The following is a 20,592-nucleotide window of genomic DNA, read 5'->3' on the forward strand; positions in this document are numbered from 1 at the left end:
AGGGCATACGGTTAGGGACCCCTGAAATAGAGTATAGTGGAAGTACGCCTGGTTTTGGAAGTTGTTAACTAACTGCATTTCCAGTTAAGTTATTCTTAATTTCTTCACTTTCCCAGTTGAAGAATTTAAAAAAAGAATCAGACGATCCTGTTCCCAGAATTTTTTTTTAAGAAGTAATAGTTAATAACGTATTATTTTCTAAAGCAAAATATTTAAAGTTCAATAAAAAAAAAAAGGCTTTATAATGGAGGAAAAAATTAAGTAAAATCTGAGAAATCACTAATTTAGTTACATTCCTCTCCCTTATAAATATATCAAACTAGGGATTCAGCAAATAAACATTTAACTCTATTTTTGTCTAAGTATAAAAGAATTATTTCTAACTTCTAGAAGAAACCCTAATTTCTAATTTATATGCGATAAATACTCTTTTAAGGAATGCACGAGAAAAAGGCAGATTATTCGATATGCGCTAACTTTCTTTTCCGGTATAAGAGCAATATAATGTGATACAAAGTGCTTTTATCTATTCTCTTCTTTCCTTTGAAGAAGAAATCCGGAGCCATTTTGTCGCAAGACACGGGATCTCGCGAGATTTATACTCGCAAACGATAAATCAGGAAAGAAAAAGCAGAGCGGACAAAATCCCTCGGTAAACATTTATTGTTCCTTCAATGGAGGTGGCTAGATCCAGCGAAAGCACCATGGGAATTTCTCTGTATACCTCAATTTCTATTTATTTACTTTTTTATGTCCATTTAAAAAGTCCAAGGCGGTGTTCTTTTTCAGTCACCAGAAGTGGTTGCCACTCAAGTTAGAGAAAAAGACTTGAAATGGAATAGCTCACAATGAAAAGAACAGAAAGAACGCAGCTTTGGAGGCGGTATTAAAGAAGCTGTGGTAACTAACATTTTGCTTCTTTTTTTCATTATTATTTATATTTTTTTGCGACATTTATACCGATACACAGCGTACGAAATAAAGCTACTAATTTTCAAAAAGCAGTTACAAAAATTCTCTGAAGACTGCTACTTATAAGGGCAGAATTCAAATAGTAACTTGAAAATAAATAAATAAATAAATAAATGAATTACAAGATTAAATGATGCCTTTAGCAATTAATTCTACGCCTTTTTAATTATGATTCAATGGAAAGTATGAAAGAGTATGTGATCATTCTCATGTATTTTTGTCAGGAAAATAGGTTAGCTTCTTATATACTACATTTAGAATTAAGAAATTTCAACTATTGTATTGTAAGATTTGTCTCTGTTATTCCATATAAACTAAATTAGATACTACAATGAACCTGGCTATTTCTCGCACAGGCGGGAATAAATAACCTATGTAAAGTATTTCTCCCGCCTTTTTAGCATGCCTTCGTGGTGTAGTGGTTAGCACACTTGGCGCATATTCGAGAGGTCAGTGGTTCGAGTCCCGGTGAGGCCATTGCTTATTTTTCACGTCTCCTGCTTTGAATACAGTATTATAACATTTATAATGTAAGTTAGGCATACAAATATAATAAGGCCATGGTGTAGATACAAGTACAGAAGTCTAGACGAAATTAGTACAAATATTTAAACATTACTCATCAAGCAATAAAAATATACAAAATTAAGTAAAGAAGAATATAATGGATACATACAATCGCTAGATACAGCTAAAGATGGTGGGTGCTTTACTAGTTACAAAATATAATAGTGTGTCTGGCGTTATTGATCAATCTTGTTTCCTTGCTGCCAACATGAGAATTACAGGCAAATAAATCGACAAAGCTGCTATTATATATAGCTAAACTCTTTTTCTTTTAACTTACTACCTTTTATGTTCCTAATCAGCCATTTTTAAATTCTGTTTCTTCTTTTCTTATTCCATTATACGGCATTGCTCCTTCCATAATATGTTAAGTAGCTTACATGAAGCAGAATTTAGAAAAGGATATATAAATGTATAAAATGTAGTTAGATCTTAGTTTCAAGTTTTAAAAAGTTCTTAATCTTATTAAGAAAATGGAACAAAAACGTACTTTTTTGGCACGACTTTAAATTTTTTGGCCTTCTAAATTAGGTTACATTATCATGTCGTTTATCCTTCAACAGCCGAGCAAATTTCACGAGACATGTCACGTAAACTGGCAGTAACCACTTTCTATAGTGGTGCCATTCGACTTGTTGTAAGCTCTTGAATGTAGTTTCTTTCAAATCTTTACTGTATTTTTAACGAACTGCGCGAATTAAACATCGTCAAATCACTATAATTTCAACTTAAAGTCACGAATTACGACTACAAGAAAAGCAAGCATACGCAGCTAATACTCTTCTTCTGTAAAAAATTAGCATAGTTTTAAAGCGGCATTTTGCCGTCTTTCACACAAAGAAATATTTTAATGTTCTACACGGATATCCCACTACTAATTATTACAAAGGACTCTCGCTATCTGCAACGGATACATAAAGTACTTCCTCTGACTTCAAAATATATTCTTGCGTGCAATTCGAAAGCGATTAACGCATTTCTTATTAACTTAACCATTATTTTTTAATAAAAAAATTAATTTTTCATTGTATATCAAACAGATACGTATTATGTAAAACACCCTTAATGTATAATATATATGATTCATAGTTTTCATAAAAATTGAGAGAGAATTTTTATGAATTATGATTTCATAAAAATTATAATTTAAAAAAAAATCGTATAACGTTGTAAGGTTATATTTGAGCTGAACTTGAAGTTTGGTACTATAAAACCCTATTAGACAAGCAGAGAGCTATCGCAGTGTTTGAAATAGTACAATAAAAGACTTAATGTTTTAAACAATATCTTTATTCAATTGAACATTCAACAAAGCAGGCACAACTCCTGCTACAAGTAAACCACTGTCGATGTAAAGCAAACAATAACAGACACTCAAATTTAAACTTTTAAATAAAATAATCTATGACTTCACAGCCAATAAGTAAGCTACAAAGCTAAGTTATCTGAGATAATACCTTACAAGATACAAACAAGTAAAGAAGAATATAATGAATGCATACAATACAATCGCTAGATACAGCTAAAAAAAGATGGTGGGTGCTTTACTAGTTATAAAGTATTGCAGTGTGTCCGGCGGTATTCACTGATCAATCTTGTTTCTTTATAATGCTGTCAACAGGAGAATTACAGGAAAATAAATCGACAGATAATACAAATAATACAGAAAATACAATAATGAGATAATACAAAGCTGGCACAATCTAACGGCGCAGCACGAGTGCCAGAAACTGTTTCACCCTCTAGCTAAGATACTTTATTATTTTCGTTGGTATACTGGCTTACAGCACGTGATATGTTCCCCAGTACCTTAGAGATTCCCGTTTAGGGCCTGAAGTTTGTGAAATCTGCAGTTAAATACACTCATGTCCATAAATTAAGGATAATGCAAAATCAGGCAAAGGAAGAGTTAGAAGCAAAACAAATTTAATTTATTTGTAAAGTTTATTTATTAAACAAAAGGTAAAGAGCAAAAAAAGATGCTATATGTTTGATATTATTAAAAAAATTAGCAATTTTTTCTCCCTGAAGCAAATTAAAAAAAAAATTATTTACAAAAAATCAATATTACATGGTTGGTATGATTGTTATTACATTGTATGTCTCCCAGACGATGCAATACAGTCCATACAACGCCTAGGCATGCTGAGTGTCAAATTATCGATCTGATCTTGGAGGATATTACACCACTCAAAAAGCAATGCTTTCCGAAGTTCCGGTAGACATGTAGGAAAAGGTTGACGGGCTGCAACTCGTCGGCCAAGCATGTACCACATGTGCTCTACTGGATTCAAGTGCGGTGAGAATGCTGGCCAGTTCATACGGGTGATATCCTTCGATTGAAGGCATTCGCTTATAGTGTTTACACGGTGAGGACGGGCTTTGTCATTCATAAACACAAATTGTGCGCCCATGGCGCCCCGAAACAAACGTGCATGTTGTTCCAGAATGACGTCCCGATAGATTTGGCGTGTCATGGTTCGAATTTGAACATGCAGGTCAGTTCTGGAACCCAGAATAATTCTACCCCAAACAAGCACTCCTGCACCACCGTAACAGTGTCGTTCAATGATGTTTCCTTGGTGGTAACGGAGCTCTCCATATGAAAGTTTTGCGAGAACGGACTGCAAGCTAAACCTGGACTCGTCGGAAAACATCACACAAGCCCATTGTTGCGGTGTCCATAATGCGTGCTCTCTACTCCAGGCTAACCGCAGGCGACAGTGAGTTGTAGTAAGTGGAACGCATCTGACAGGTCTACGATATATACCGATCTGCCCCAAGCTTCTGTACACGGTCTGCCTTGAAATTGTCGTACCAGTGGCTGAAGAAAGCTGACGAGACAGGTCTGAGACTGTGCTCCGCCTATTTCTTTTGGTAGTAACTGCCAAATGCCGGTCCTCATTCGGCTTTGCAACTCTGGTGCGACCTGTGCTGTAACGTCTACTCACATTAACATCATCTTGGAATCGTTTCCAAAGCCTGGAGATGGCACTTTGGGCAATTCCAAGTTCGTCTGATACTTCCAGTTGGGTACGCCCACATTCCAGACGGCCGATAATTCTACCACGTAAAAAATCATCCAAATGCGTCCTTTGTATCATAACTATTCGGTTATTGCACTGAAATGCTTATAAAGTGCCTGCGAACAATTTTACTTCTTTGCCTGTATTTCTTATATATCACTCTCTTACACTCTCGTCATGGTGACGTACCATCGGTGTCATCTGGTTACTTCCTGAAATTTGAATATGATTCTTGAAGATGTGTGTAGTGATTTTAGAGGTGATATATTTATTTTATAGTTCAATTTCTGCGTGACTCCGAATTATTCTTAATTTATGGACGTGAGTGTATATCCTCTAGATGAGGTGAATTTGTCAGGCAAGAAGTTTTGAGCACTTTGTTTCTTGAAAGCAGACTGGAGGCTTGGGAGCTAGTCAGGTAAATTACTTCGACGAATCTTGAGATGTGGGTTTATTTTCATACTATATACAACGACCACTTAAAATGCACAGAAAATTATGTTTCATATGATGGAGATGAGAAAAAGTCTTTCAGAATCGTAAACTTGAAGAAACAGAAGTATTATGTTATCATTAGTTATCGTGGATTGGCTATGATCCAAAAGCCCTCAGTTTAAATACACTTAAAACTAATTTGCATTCTTGAGGGAATACGGAAAGGAAAAGTTAAAGTACTGATCAAAATTGTAATAACTGGTTAGTTTAACGTAAGAAACTTACAACGTTATATATTATATGTCACGGCAAAAATCCATTAGATTTTGGGAAATATTTTTGCAGAGTCTGTTTAAATGCTTTAGACCGCTGAGTTTTTACCTTACATTAAGTTGGAGGTTATAGTTACTAGAATATCTTCGCAAAGGTCACAGGGACTATCTCTCTGCGGGGAGGCATGCCTTCTTGGAGGACTTTCTAATGAGCACTGGCTTGTATTCACGTTACACATGGCGAAAATTACGAAAATCAACCAAGCAGCCAACTCGTATGCCTAGTTTCGAACCCATATGACAATCAGTATTCGGTGGTCAAGTTCTCCGCCAGTATTTGGGCAAATTACTTTATTTTACCCTACCATGTATTTCTAGACACAAAAGTTAAGCATTGCTGTTGTATGCTCCATACAGTGACAATGCTTCATTTATATTTTCATGCAATAATCATGCACGCCATATTCTTTCATTATATTTTCACGATTTATCAAATGAACTTACATTTTCCACTCTATAACACGCCTAACTAGTTTTATCAACATAGCCAATTTACAAAGGATAACATTTTTAATATATGATTAACATTAAATCAATCTGTAATGACTTCACAAAGCGAATGGTTAAAATACAATAAAAGCGCAGCTTAACAAGTAAATCTTTATTTATTGTAAATATATTTAACTGATATAATTCAAGATACGTTTAATCTATAATGTATCCGGCCGTTATTTTTTATAATATTTGCTGCATCATTGTACAATTTATAAAGTATTTTTCTAGGATCCCGTATTACATAAACGGCAGCACATAGTTAAAGTTATGATTTAAATAAGGAATAAAAATTTTTCTTCCTACAAACAGTAAATACAATTAACATATGGGAATGTGTTTGCATTATATTTTAAAGAAAATTAGCTGACCAGTGGCGGCCATTATTATTTTCAACTTGACATGCTGCAATTCAAAGAATGTTTCGTAACAGCTGCCAGAATTTTGTGTCCTAACTCTCTTGAATTGCTCATCGAATATTAGTTTTGGGCTCTGCTTTATTCGGGTCTTAATTGAACGTATCTTCTACTTTAAACAGCATCAAAGTGGAAAATTTATGGTTATTAAATTTGACACAATACTCAATCAAAACTCGAAAACTGGGAAATTACGGGATTGACAAAATTTCCCTCAAGAAGTCCCCGAAAATGTTCATTCGAAAAACTAAAGGATCTCTAGGCGTTTTTCAAGCATTAAAAAATTGTCATATGCTGACTCGGTCACGATAACACTACTGATTTTCAGAATTTTCGTTCTTTGTTAGGCGGTAAATCATTTCTTCATAATATTCCAGGTGTTGTCTTTAATCTCCCTTTAAAAAGTTACTATTATTTAAATTGTATGCCTAATTATTTAGGCACATAGCTTTTACTTTTTCTTTTCCCCGAAAATGCTGCATGTGTTTAGTTCGAAGTTAACATTAGTTAACTTTATTTTAATTACATTACTTACTATTAAAAATAATTGTGTAGACAGAGTCTGTACTCCACTAGAGCAAACGAGCTTCACTTTTAAAGGGATTTCCAAATCATTTTACAGTAATTAAAAAATATCTTTTTCAGTTTTGTGTTTTAAAAATATTAAATTAAAAGCAGGAATAATATGTTGAACTTCGTATATAATTTTTTTATGCCTTTCTAAAAAAAAATAAAAAGCTGGGCTCTAGATTGATGTGAAATATAGTGTAAAAAAGAACTAATATTTTTCATTTAAAATTAATATTTATTGAGATGATCTGATTTTTTAAATAATTCCCAAAGTAACTATGAATTTAGTCAGGACATGATTATGAACACATAAAAAGAAATGTTTTTTCTACGTCTGAAAGGAATTACAGTTTTTAATTCTACGTTTCATTCATGTACTTGATTATTTAATTGACGAAGAATTTTAATTGCGCTGTTTCGATTTCTACAACGAATTTTAAATTAAAACAATGCATTACAATTAAAACAGAAAAATTACAACGCTTTGCTATTAAAACTTTAAATAAAGTCGATACGAAGCTTTTAATCTCTAATTTCTTTCAGAGAGTGAAAAAAAAAAAAAAAAGAAAGAAAGGAAAGAAGGAGGAGATTTTGGCTTCAAGTTAATATTAATTAATGAAAAAAAATACATAAAAAAGAATGAAATGTAGTTTGTTTAATAATTTTCAATGAAAATGTTCAATTATAATAAATATTTTATATGAAATACAATAAAAATTCTTGAAAATATTTTATAAAAAATGTGCTTACATAATACATACTATGTTAAAAAATGCACAGGTGGACTCCGTAAGAAGTTTTGTCCTGTGCTTTCATTTTATGAATCGGCCTCTGGTTATAAAGTTTTAACTATTACTGAACTTGCCGTTCAGTAATAGTTTAAGGCAAAATTAAGAGCAAAACCGTTAATGCAGCGCATTCAGCGCCATCGGTTACGTGAAGCAAAAACCTTCACCTAAAGAATAAAATATGTGGAACTCAATAAATCACGTAGAAGCAGGAAAAAAATAAAACGACATTAAAAGTTCGTAGCTTCTGATCTTGAACTCTTTTGTTTTGGGGAAAAAGGTCAAACAGAAGTGACAACGGAGAACAATCCTCTTGCTTTATCATGTCGTAATCGGATTTAAACCCACTAAAATGAAAAGCACTAGGAAGTTCGTTTTACTAGTCGATTAATAGTGACGTAATTTTTTTTCTTTTGTTTTCGCTCTTTCTCTCCCCTAAATTTTGGGTTCTGAAGCGTGTTTGTTCACATTCATGTTACAGAAAGAGCAAAACCGTTTGTAGGTCACGAAGGTAAGTATCCGGGGTTATAAGTGCACCAGCTTGATCCTTGCAGATACCATACACGTTCAACAATAGCTAAAACAACGAAGTACGTTAGTAAAAACACTTTAAGTTTTACATTTAATTAAACATTTTAATTAACCAAAACTTTTAAGAATTTCATGTTAATTTTTTTTTATTCGGAGTTGAGTTTATAAAATGTATTTTATTAAAAAAATCTGTAATGTTTTCGTGCATAAAATGTTTTAATATTAAAATATTTATCAGGTTTTTCGTTCAGTTAGAAAATAGTATCCATATAAAAAATTCCATACAATTAATTTAATTAAACACTTTAATTAAAAACATTTTAATTAGATCTATCCTCATAGATCGCGCTGTTTATACAGCTCTTTTCACAGTTTTTTAATATACGTTTTAAGCAAAAATGCTTTCCTAAATTTTGACGTAAATACAGTTTCTCGTATTTAGTTTCGAAAACTTCTGTTTTTGAAACTTGTTTGCATAGATCTTGTACTAAATATTGGAACGTATACTCGAAATACTTTTCTAATACATAATGTTTTCTCTATTCTAAGCCATGCTTGTTACAAAACAAATGTTACCAAAGTATTCATTGTAAAACGCTTGTTGATATATTTTAACCGCTGAAGTTTTATGTCTAAACGAAAATACAGTGGATGGACAAAAATATGGAAACACCTTGTGAAGTGCATGTTTGAAAAGAAAGATTGATTTTAATGAAATATGTAGGTGGCGCTGGCGTTTTTGACTACTGACGCCACCTATACAACTTCGTAAATGTGCTAAACAGTTCAGTTGTTGTCGGAGTACTGTTATGTGAGGTTGTCATTGCATTATGTCAGAGTTAACAGACTTCGAACGTGGGCAAATTGTTGGAGCACGTATGGTAGGTGCTTCCGTAAGCAAGGTAGCCGAGGTGTTTAGTGTTTCAAGAGGTACTGTATCGAAGATTTATTCCGCATATTTGAAAAGCGGAAAAACATCATCTGCTAAATCACAGCGCGGACGAAAGTGTGTCCTGAGTGATCGTGACAGGCGATCATTAAGGGCAATTGTGACGAAAAATAAGAAGACCACAGCTGCAAAAGTTACTGCTGAAATGAATGTTGTGTTACCGAACCCTGTGAGTACCAAAACAATTAGAAGGGAGCTTCATAAACAGGGAATTGCTGGCCGCAGTGCAATTGAGAAGCCACTCATCAGTGATGCTAATGCCCGTAACAGGAAAAGGTGGTGTTTAAGTCATAAAGCCTAGACTATAGAGCAGTGGAAGCGAGTAATATGGTCTGACGAGTCTTCTTTCACATTGTTTCCCACTTCTGGCCGAGTTTACGTCTGGAGAACGCCATTTCAAGCCTATAATACAGACTGCTTGTTACCAAGAGTGAAACATGGCGGGGGTTCTGTTATGGTTTGGGCATCCATATCGTGGTTCTCTGCTAGCCCCATGATAACTGTGTCAGGGCACATGACTGCCAAGACTTATGTGAACATTTTGGCCGATCAAGTTCATCCCATGGTACAAACTTTGTTCCCCGATGGTGATGGTGTCTTCCAAGACGACAAAGCCCCTGTTCACACAGCTCACATTGTCCAGGACTGGTTTTCTGAGCACGAGGATGAGTTGTTCTATCTCCCCTGGCCACCACAGTCACCAGACCTGAATATTATCGAACTTTTGTGGTCTACATTGGAACGGAAAGTGCGTTCTCTTTATCCACCGCCAACATCGTTATCTGAACTTGCCACCGTTTTGCAGGAAGAATGGTATAATATTCCCTTGGCAAACATACAGGAACTGTATTTATCCATTTCGAGAAGACCGCAAGCTGTTTTGGATGTCAACGGGTTTCCTACACCATATTAAGCAAAGAAACATGTTTTTTTAAAGGTGTTTCCATATTTTTGTCCAACCCCTGTACATCCCAATGACTATCGTCTGCGTTTGAAAATTATTGCTTATTTAGCAAAATACAGTGTCTCAAAAAAGTGATGAGACACTTGTGCTTTACAAAAGGAAACTGCAATAAAATTAATTTAAAAAACATGTAAAATTTTTTGTGGGTGTGTTTCATACTTAAATTTAGTAACAATTATTACATAACATGCATTTTCTCAAAATATTAAAATATTAATTTAATAAAAATACAATCGTTTAGAACGGAGCAGAAAATGGCTCACTTAAATGATGGGACACTTACTTTTCCATCAAATATTTATCCAAAAATTTTATTTTTTAAAAGGTTTTAATATTTTGTTGGATTTCCTTTTACTTTTAAAACATGATTTAATCTTCTTGGGATGGATTCGACTAATTTTTTTGTGATTTCTGGAGTGATTTTATCCCATTCTTCTTGAAGCACCGATTTTAATTGTTGTTTTGAAGAAATGGTGTGTTTGCGAATTCTTGATTCCAATTCTTGCCAAATATTCTCTATAGGATTTAATTGTGGAGATTGTGGGGGTGTTTTTATTATTTCAGGACAGTTATACAGAAGCCAGAGTCTAACGTTCAAAGCAGTGTGCTGGGGGTCATTGTCCTGGTAGAATTTAAAATCGTTATGAAGGTTCAGTTTTCGTGCTGAATATTTCAAATTTTGATTTTAAATGTCAATATACTTGTACTGATCCATTATACTGTCAATGAAAACAAGATTACCAACTCCAGCGGACGACATACGCCCCCATACCATAACTCCTCCTCCACCATGTTTTACGGTTGGCACCAAGTTCTGTTTACGAAATTCTTCTCTGGTTTTTCTCCACACCAAGATTCTACCGTCAGAACCAAATATATTAAATTTATTCTCATCAGCAAATATAACTTCATTCCAGTAATCAGAATTCTTATTTATGTTGGATTTTGCGAAAGCCAGTCTGAGTTTTCTGTTCTTTTCACTTACGAAGAATTTTTTCCTGGCTGCTCTACCGTGATATCCAGTAGATCGAATTACTCTTTTAATAGTCTCAGAATTAACAATTACTCCATATAATGCTTGTAAATCAGCAGCAACTTTAGGAGCACTCATTCTTGGATTTTTTTTAAATATTTCGAACGATAATTCGCTTTATTCCATTGGATAGCTTTGATGGTCGGCCAGGTCTTCTTTTATCCTGAATCATATCATTCTTTTTATATCGTTTAATGATATTGAAAACTGTTGAATGACTGAAGTTAACTGTTTCAGTAGTTTTTCTAATAGGTTTTCCACGTTCAATATGCAAATTAATAACTAATTTTCGAATTCCAGGCAAAGTTTCTTTTCGTTTAGCATTCATGGCTGCACAGAGCTAAAAAACACAAAAATTCCAAAACAAACTGGAGAGAAATACTGCAGACGATTTTATAAATTATTGGCAATTGCTTTTGAGTAAATATAAATACCCCAAAAGATATTTTTAATGCTTACTTCAGACGATTTTTGTTGCATAGTACGTAGTGTCCCATCACGTAAGTGAGCCATTTTCTGCTCCGTTCTAAACAATTGTATTTTTATTAAATTAATATTTTAATATTTTGAGAAAATGCATGTTACGTAATAATTGTTACTAAATTTAAGTATGAAACACACCCACAAAAAATGTTACATGTTTTTTAAATTTATTTTATTGCAGTTTCCGTTTGTAAAGCACAAGTGTCCCATCACTTTTTTGAGACACTGTATATTAAAAGTTCCGTATCTGAAGTGAACATGGAATCAAAACTCTACAAACTCGCGACAACTTCTGTTAGGAATTTAATAAGCCTCATTTTGAGTACGGTAAAAATATTCGAAATTTCGAAATAATCTATGATGTAAACGGTTCAACTCTCTGCGATGTTATGAAATTACAGAAATTGCGTTGAACTATTGAAAATGCATTGAAGTCTACACCACATTCCAAGCTAATACGAAAACATCTGAGGTTTATTTTGCGAAAAATCAAACAGTACTGTAATACTGTGAAGCTTACAGCGCAGTTAGTTAGTATTTTTATTAAATTAATATTTTAATATTTTGAGAAAATGCATGTTACGTAATAATTGTTACTAAATTTAAGTATGAAACACACCCACAAAAAATGTTACATGTTTTTTAAATTTATTTTATTGCAGTTTCCGTTTGTAAAGCACAAGTGTCCCATCACTTTTTTGAGACACTGTATATTAAAAGTTCCGTATCTGAAGTGAACATGGAATCAAAACTCTACAAACTCGCGACAACTTCTGTTAGGAATTTAATAAGCCTCATTTTGAGTACGGTAAAAATATTCGAAATTTCGAAATAATCTATGATGTAAACGGTTCAACTCTCTGCGATGTTATGAAATTACAGAAATTGCGTTGAACTATTGAAAATGCATTGAAGTCTACACCACATTCCAAGCTAATACGAAAACATCTGAGGTTTATTTTGCGAAAAATCAAACAGTACTGTAATACTGTGAAGCTTACAGCGCAGTTAGAAGGATAGTTTTAAATAATAATCGGGATAACCTGAAACTATTAGAATCATCCCCAGAGCCATTAATACACATTTTGTACAAAGGAGATCGGCAAGAAGGACATTTTTCCTAAACACGAAAACAAGGAGAATACATCTGGTGTTAGCAAAAACCTATGGTAAGCAAAAATTTATTATATTAAAATAATGTTATATTTGTAAGAGAGTCACAGTTTACTAAATTTAGATCTGATGGAAGAACTATGCGCAGTGAAATCCGAAAATAAATTCAATGCGCAAATATAATTGTCTACTTATAAGCATGAATTTGAAGGTATAACAATGATTTGGGGACGTTTTGCTTTCGGCGATAATCAGGCTCTGCTCACGAAGTCTTAGGTTTTAGAGGATTTCAAAAATTACAACATAATTTTTATAATTTTGTTTTGTATTAAAAATGTGTAATGTTAAGTTGATAATTGGGTCCTCGGAAAGAAAGATGTATCTATGACACAGTAATAAAATTTCTTGAATACCATGTAATAAAAAAATTATTTATGTTTAAGGATACTCATACACCTTAAACCCCTTAAGATCTTCAAATATGTGACTGTTGCAAGAATCGGGATATTTTATTTATTTTAGAAGCAATTACTTCCAGCGTTTTGCAGCTGACTACATAATATAGCTGCTTTAGAAAACAGCAACCAGAATGTTTGTGTTGCCACAAATATTTTTGTAACTTAATCCGCTTTATGACAAAATGTTTCGTTATGTTTCCACCTTGCGCACATGATATTTTAAAAATGGCTAATGGTACATACTTGAAACTTGATGGAATTTTTTATATGGATACTATTTTCTAACTAAACGAAAAACCTGATGAATATTTTAATATTAAAAAATTTTATGCACGAAAACATTACAGATTTTTTTTAATAAAATACATTTTATAAACTCTACTCCGAATAAAATAAAAATTTAACATGAAATTCTTAAAAGTTTTTGTTCACAGTAGTTTCCAGATGTCATGAAAGCTATATATTAAATATAGAATTAAATTATGCAACAAAATGTTTTAAACTGTGCGCGCAAGGTGGAAACATGGCGAAAAATTTTGTCACAGAGCAGATTAAATTATAAAACTATTTGTGGGAACACAAACTTTCTGATTACTATTTCAGAAAGCAGCTATACTATGTAGTCAGCTGTAAAAAGTTGGAAGTAATTGCTTTTGAAATAAATTAAGTTATCTCAATTCTTGCAACAGTCACATATTCGAAGATCTTATGGGTTTTAAGGTGTAGAGTCCCCTTAAGAAATTCCCCAGTTCCGTATCAATGATCAACCTTCCTGATGCCCTATAGAGAATGACGTATTCCTTAGTACTGCCGATTAAAGATCACTATTAAATTCTGCATTTTTATCATACGTACAGCTTCCTCAGATAAGATATGTTACTCTAAAAGAAAAAATATTTTTAAACCTGTAAGCGGAAATAAATGCATGCAAATAAAAGGCAACAAATTTTGAAGTCCAGATTTTAAAACTGCTAGGAAATAAAACTATTTAGCATCTAGGTATCTAATAAATTTTCATAAGAAAAGGATACTTAATTTCTTTGGAATACTGCCTTTTAAAACAGGTTATCTGCTTTTAAGGCAAATTAATGCAATCATCAGTAAACGAAAATATCACGGGTATTCAAAAAGAAAATAATACAAAATCGCTCCCAAATTTTGGTGTGGAATTTAAGCTGTAAGCCTACCTAAACCTTCGTTTATCTTAAGATGCGGATTAAAGGAAGAGACCTAAATTTTAAAAGTTTAGAAAGGTCTCTAAATCTTAAGGTGCGTATTAAAACAAGAGATAATTGAGTGTAGAATTTTATTTTCTCGTGATTAACTCCAATAGTAACCTCAAATATTATATTGTTAATCTCTGTGTTCATTACTACATATTCAAGTAGGAAAAATGTTATGCACGTCCACTATTAACTTGACTTATGTTTGAAATGTTTAACTAGTTTTGAAATATCATTGTGCACTCAGTCTTTTAGAAAATATAGAAAAAAAATTGAAGATTCAGAAAATTTTCAAATATACGAAGAATTTGGATGACCTCAATCCATTCGAAATGATAAGATCGCCACATCTGTTGTTGAATGTGCATTCTAATCTATGAGAAAAAGATTAGTTTTCCTTTTGTGCAAACTATGCAAAACATCAATGTTAAAAATTAGAGTTTCTTGACATTATGAACATCGTTATGGCAGCAGTTTTCATTATGAATTTGAGGATCCTTTTCATTAAATATGCATTTTATCAGAAATTAAAGCGTTTACGATTTTTTGGTACGAGGTAAGAGCATAATTTTTACATGAAAGTTCTTCATATTTTCTGCAAAAGTTATTATAATTTTAAGCGGAAGAATAAAGATATGCACTAAACAATTAATGATTGAATTCTAGTGCATTTTTCAAATTTGAAAACGCGTATTTTAATGCACATATGCATATCAAAACCAGGAAAAAATATTTTTATCATCAGCTTAGGTTGTTTGAATATGGCAAAGCATATTATAGTTATCTGCTTAAAACAGGGTTGCCTTCTTGGAAGGCTTTTAGAGGGAGACTGACGAAGACAACCATATAGCCAACTCGTTCGCCTGGGATCGAGCTTAGTATTCAGAAGTTTTAACTTCTTGGTCACTGGTAGAGCAAGTTTATTATTTTTAGAAGGGTGAGGACAGATTTTCCGTTGTAGAAGTCAATATTGTGCAGTTGAAAAACATAGAAGAGATGTGAACATTAAGAATAGCTTGAAATATTTTTGTTCTCGCCTACAGAAGAGCAGTTTGCAGTTGTTTCATTCTTTGTGTAGATGATAATCGACAATCAACTCTTTTCCCCCAAAGTGTACTAGGCAAGTTGCATGAGTTAATGTCTGCAGAACATTTGAACCATTTCACGTGAAGGATTACCTCATCAGAAAGTAAGTTTTGTATTAACTATAAGGTGCGTGATATTAAATCAACCATAAGCTGTGTGGTTACAAATCATCCCATAAATCATAAGGGTTCAAATTAGGGTCCAAAAATGAATTCACTTTGCCACAGCGGAAAGAACAGCAAAAGGTCTAAGGATTGCATCCTTAAATAATTGAACAGCTTGTAATCCATTTCTGATGACGCATAACTTAGATCAATCATTAACAAAGATATTAGTCAACTCTGCTTATCTTTTCCAAGTCGGAACACTTTTTTACACTAATAAAGCACTGTTATGGACATCCATCTAATGAATTAGCTCTCTTCAGAATAGACATTAAACTTAACTAGTCTGAGACGATAACATTGTTATATATTGCTTTTCTTCTTCGGACAACACCTTCTGATAGCACACTATTAACGAAACAATAGACCTAATTATCGCCAGTAGAGCCTTTAGGGTTTTGGAAGCAAGAAACATGAAATATGTGCAATGTTCTGTGTCCTCGCCGGCATTCCAACTCTGGGCTTTTCGATTACTAGCCGGATGTGCTTTTCTATTACATTATGAAGGCAAGCGGAAAGGAAAATTACTTTAAAAACAAATAAGGAGGAGATTCAGTCGCCAAATCCTGGGGGTGACGAATTATCATCCAACATATTTTAGTTTTGGTGCCACTTGGAACACTTCATTGGAAAACATGAAAAATATGCAATACTGTGGGCCCTCTCGGGGATTTGAATTCTGGACCTTTCGATTGGTAGCCGTACGTGCGTTTCAGGTACGCAATAAGGAAGGAGAAAATTCGTTGTAAACATAAGTTTTAGAAGATCTTAAAATCATTTTGTAGTTTCTGACAGTCCTGTTTTTTAACTCATATAATGCAAAATAAAGAAAGTGTGTACTGGGGCAGATGAAAGAGTGTTGTGCTTAGGAACTCCAATGAATTGATCGGCCACTGAACAACTACCGTAATTCTGCTTTCAGAACAGCAAAGCACAGTCCATTTTCCAAATGTTCGTGTTGAAACATTTGTGCCAACAGTTCTGCGAGTTTCCATTTGCAGAAGAATTAGTTCATAGCTCAGTTTGTATTGGCTGTCAGAGATAAAAACATTGATCTCTTTTTCTTAATGCAAAGGGTACTGACCTTATTTCTGTATTTGCTTTACATTTTCAGTTTCTAAAAGGCTTTATTTTTTAGTCTCGAAATCATGCCTTTTAGCGCTTACATGGAATATTCTACATCTGTTTAAATTTGATGCGCTTCTAAACGACTGATAGCCTTCCAGACTGTGGATTCGGCTAAATTATGATCTCCAAAGATTCATTAATTATAAAAACCTTCGAATCATGTCTGTTATGTTGTCCTTCATAATTAATGATTATATTTTTGTCACTTTTTATAAGCTGATGGAAACACTGTGTCAATTTTTGAATTTTTGGGTCAGAAAAGGGATTTGTAAAGATAATCATTTGTGAGCACGCAAAATTTGTGCTCTAAGATTCCTTTTCCTCAATTTTCTATACTCTAAAAACAAGCTAATATGATTATTTCGTTACAAAAATCATTGAAACAATGTTAAATGTTTTAAACAGAGTAATCAAGAAAATGCATTTTCTAGATACCGCCAGAATCTTCCGATAATTTTTCTTTTCCTAGTTAGATTATTCAGAGATGGCAATGTATGCAAAAGCTATCCGCATAAAAGGGCGGATTCTTTTGTGAACAATTTTCTAAGGCAAACTCTCTCGTATTCACGTTACACATGGGGAAACCACGAAAGCACACATGTAGCCCTCCCATTCGCTCGTGTTCGAACCCGAAGCTAGTCACTGAGATCGAACCTATGTCGAAAACCCAGCATTCTCGGCTACTAGTGGAACACTTACCAGTCAAGCAGAGGTTTCGTTTTTAGACTTGTAGAGGTTACTTATCAGTTAATCTCGAGGTAGATAGGCTTCATACGCATAATACCAATCAGCAATTAATTTTTAACCATTAATTAATCTTGAAGTATATAGGTTGCATAAGCATTACACTAAACAGCAACCAATTTTTAATAAATCTACACATATTTATTACTTTTTTACTACACGAATTGAAGATCAGATTGCCGTAAATTTTTTATTTTACAATTGTTTTAAATATTTTTAGCATTTATATATGTTTTTAGTTTTTGAAATTTTTAATGGATAGTAGTAGCAGATTTATTAGCAGTTTCGGATCGTTATCTGCATTTCGGATTGCACGTTTTTATGTATTTCGTAGTTAAAGGATAACAACTGGTTTATTTTGTTTTAACATACAGACTGTATCATAGATTGATTGGATTGGATTATTTAATTATGGCAAAGCACACAAGGGCTATCTGCCTAAAGGGAGGGATGCCTTCGTGGAGGACTTTCTAAGGGAAACTGGCTCGTAAACACGTTACACATGGGGAAAACCACGAAAACACCCATTGCAGCCAGCCCGTTCGTGGGATTCGAACTTCGGACCGAACTACCAATGTTCAGCGTCTTTACCGCTCGGCCGCTGGTGAGCCGTTTATCATAGAATAGACGGAGAAGAGAATTCCTCTTGTACAGGAAACTATTAAATCAGAGGTACTAACATAATGATGAAGTGTTACGCTGTGAATAGTTTTCATTTTTCTGGATAATTTTTTTTTTCTCTATTACGAATTGTACATTTTTTAAATACATTTTTAAACATTTAAAACATTTAAAATTTTTACATTACAATTGTACATTTTTAAAACATTTAAAATGCAACAACCTTAACAAACATCACATGTTTTTCTAATATAGACCATGTTTTTTTCTAAGTTATATTATGTAATACTAGTTAGTTCCGTACAGTGTAAAGTGTTGCCATTTTTTATGTCTTTTTAGCAGATCTTTATGCAGTAGAATTTATAAATTTTCCTTTGGCCGTAGCTCGCTACTTTTTTTTAACATTCGCAATGTCATTTCTTTAAAAATAATATAGGGCGATAATATTTGGTGGTAAAATTTAAGAAGTAATACGAACAAAAAAGCGAAGCTCGGGACTAATAGCACTTTTGGTTCTTTTAAAAAATTTAAACAAAATTTGAAATCTGCTTTTAATGAAAAATTAATTTAAGAGTACAATTTTTAAAAATATACCTATTAACTAAGGAAATAAAAAAATGAAAATTAGTAAATTAAATACGTAATTAAAACTTTTGAATTTTGAGGTTTATTTTCATAATTCATTTTGAGAATAATTTGATAAAATATATGTGAATAACAATTGAAATTTTTAAAAACGTTTACAGAATCTTCTTAAATCAAATTAGCATACAGGACAGGATATTATTTCAAGAGTAAATGGGCATTAAACAAAGAGCCCAGAATTCGATATAGAAATTAAAAATACAGTATTTAAGATCGCGAGAGGATTTGTATTCGAAAATATATATATTTTCGAGAGAGTAATATATATATATATATATATATATATATATATATATACTAAATTATATAAAATATAATATTCGCAAGAGTAAATATATATATTTCAGAGGGTATATTTATGAATATATCCTGAGAAACGCATTCTTGTTTTAATGAAAACTTCTGTTAAACGCCAATAAAATTAGTATTACTAAGGTTTTGATTTAAAACGTTGATTTTCTAATTTTTATTATTGTTAATTTTATTTAAAAGTTAAGCTTCGAACGCAGAAAAACGGGCAGAAATTTAAGTATTGGAATTAAAATTTTTTTTTCGCATCTCGAATACTTCTCCAAACACCTTACGAATTTTCTCCAATATTCAAATATTCCGTTCTTAATTCTTTCCTTAAACTAAGAACATAAGAATGTCTCTATACAATAGCAACATAATAAGTGATATTTTATCGCTTTAGATATAGGTCTCGTTTTATGTTGAAAATATGTATCATCCGAACTTGTATGTACTGACCTATATGGCATTTTTTATTATTTTCTTATGAGAAAAGAATGTTAGCGAACAATCGTCGCTGTCATGAACGCTGATAATAGAAGACAACACAAGATGAACGCCCCTGTTTTCAACCCCTGCACAGTGTCAAGTATACGAAACAAGAGTTTAGAGATGTCAACACTGGTATCCATTACAATATTGTATGCCTGTGACCTTCATTTCACTTCATATCCGAGGTATAAATGGTGAACGATTTAGAAGAAATACTTTTAGTTGAGCCCAGTTTCTCGGATACTAAAGTTCTTGGAAGCAAGCAGAAGGTAAAGATTTTTTTAATTGCATAATTTTTCGAAATTACATCTGCATTTTTGTTCTGATTACATCTGCATTTTTGTTCTGATTTAAAGGAGGGGATAACATGGAGCTATTCACATTAGTCTTAGGAAATTTTATACTTTAGGAATTTTAATAGTTTTAGAAATTTAAGATATTTAGGAGTAGCATTTATTAGCAGAGTGATGATTTAGAATAATAATGGAAACATCATACAGAAAACAGATGAACCTAGTTCAGCTTTAATTTTAGGTTTACAACTATATTTCTAGAATAGTTTGTAACTGTTCAACTGGAATAAAACTATCGTTTGCCAGAATGGCATTTATCACCTCCAAATCGGAAAATTTATAACTAAAGTTTTTTAGTCAATATTTACATAACCCATTCATTTTTGATACTTCTATGGAATTGCCTTCTAAAGCTATCTGCTTTAACGAATTATCTAACGAAGGTTAGATTGGATATAAATATAATTGATTAATTTAGGCAACATAGAAATCAAAGCAAAAAGCTTATCAACAGCTTACCAATAGTAAAAGGTTTATTTGAATCTATATTTGATTTGAATTGAATTTATATTTATATGATCTATATTTGATTTGAATTGAATTTATATTTATATGATCTATATTTGGTCTATATCTATGTATATTTGGTCTGTATTTGACCTGTATCTAATCTATATTATATAATTATCTATATATTAATTTGAATTATTTATCTGACCTAAATTTAATTAATGTGGTATATAAAATTTAAAGATTCTTTAAGTTACAAGAAAATG

General features: G+C 32.6%; 1 protein-coding gene across 1 annotated transcript in view; it reads left to right on the forward strand.

Moving 5' to 3' along the window:
- Nucleotides 1–788: 788 nt before the first annotated feature.
- Nucleotides 789–20,592, forward strand: part of LOC118199846 (uncharacterized) — a 61,361-nt gene continuing 41,557 nt past the window's right edge. The window contains exons 1-2 of the mRNA XM_035371708.2: nt 789–900; nt 19,528–19,792. The gene's annotated coding sequence lies outside the window, so the exon portion shown is untranslated. The remainder of the gene's footprint in view (nt 901–19,527; nt 19,793–20,592) is intronic.

The sequence above is a fragment of the Stegodyphus dumicola genome, chromosome 12 (assembly GCF_044657685.1).
Source record: "Stegodyphus dumicola isolate Sdum_Otavi_A_Nest chromosome 12, ASM4465768v1".
Classification (NCBI taxonomy): domain Eukaryota; kingdom Metazoa; phylum Arthropoda; class Arachnida; order Araneae; family Eresidae; genus Stegodyphus; species Stegodyphus dumicola.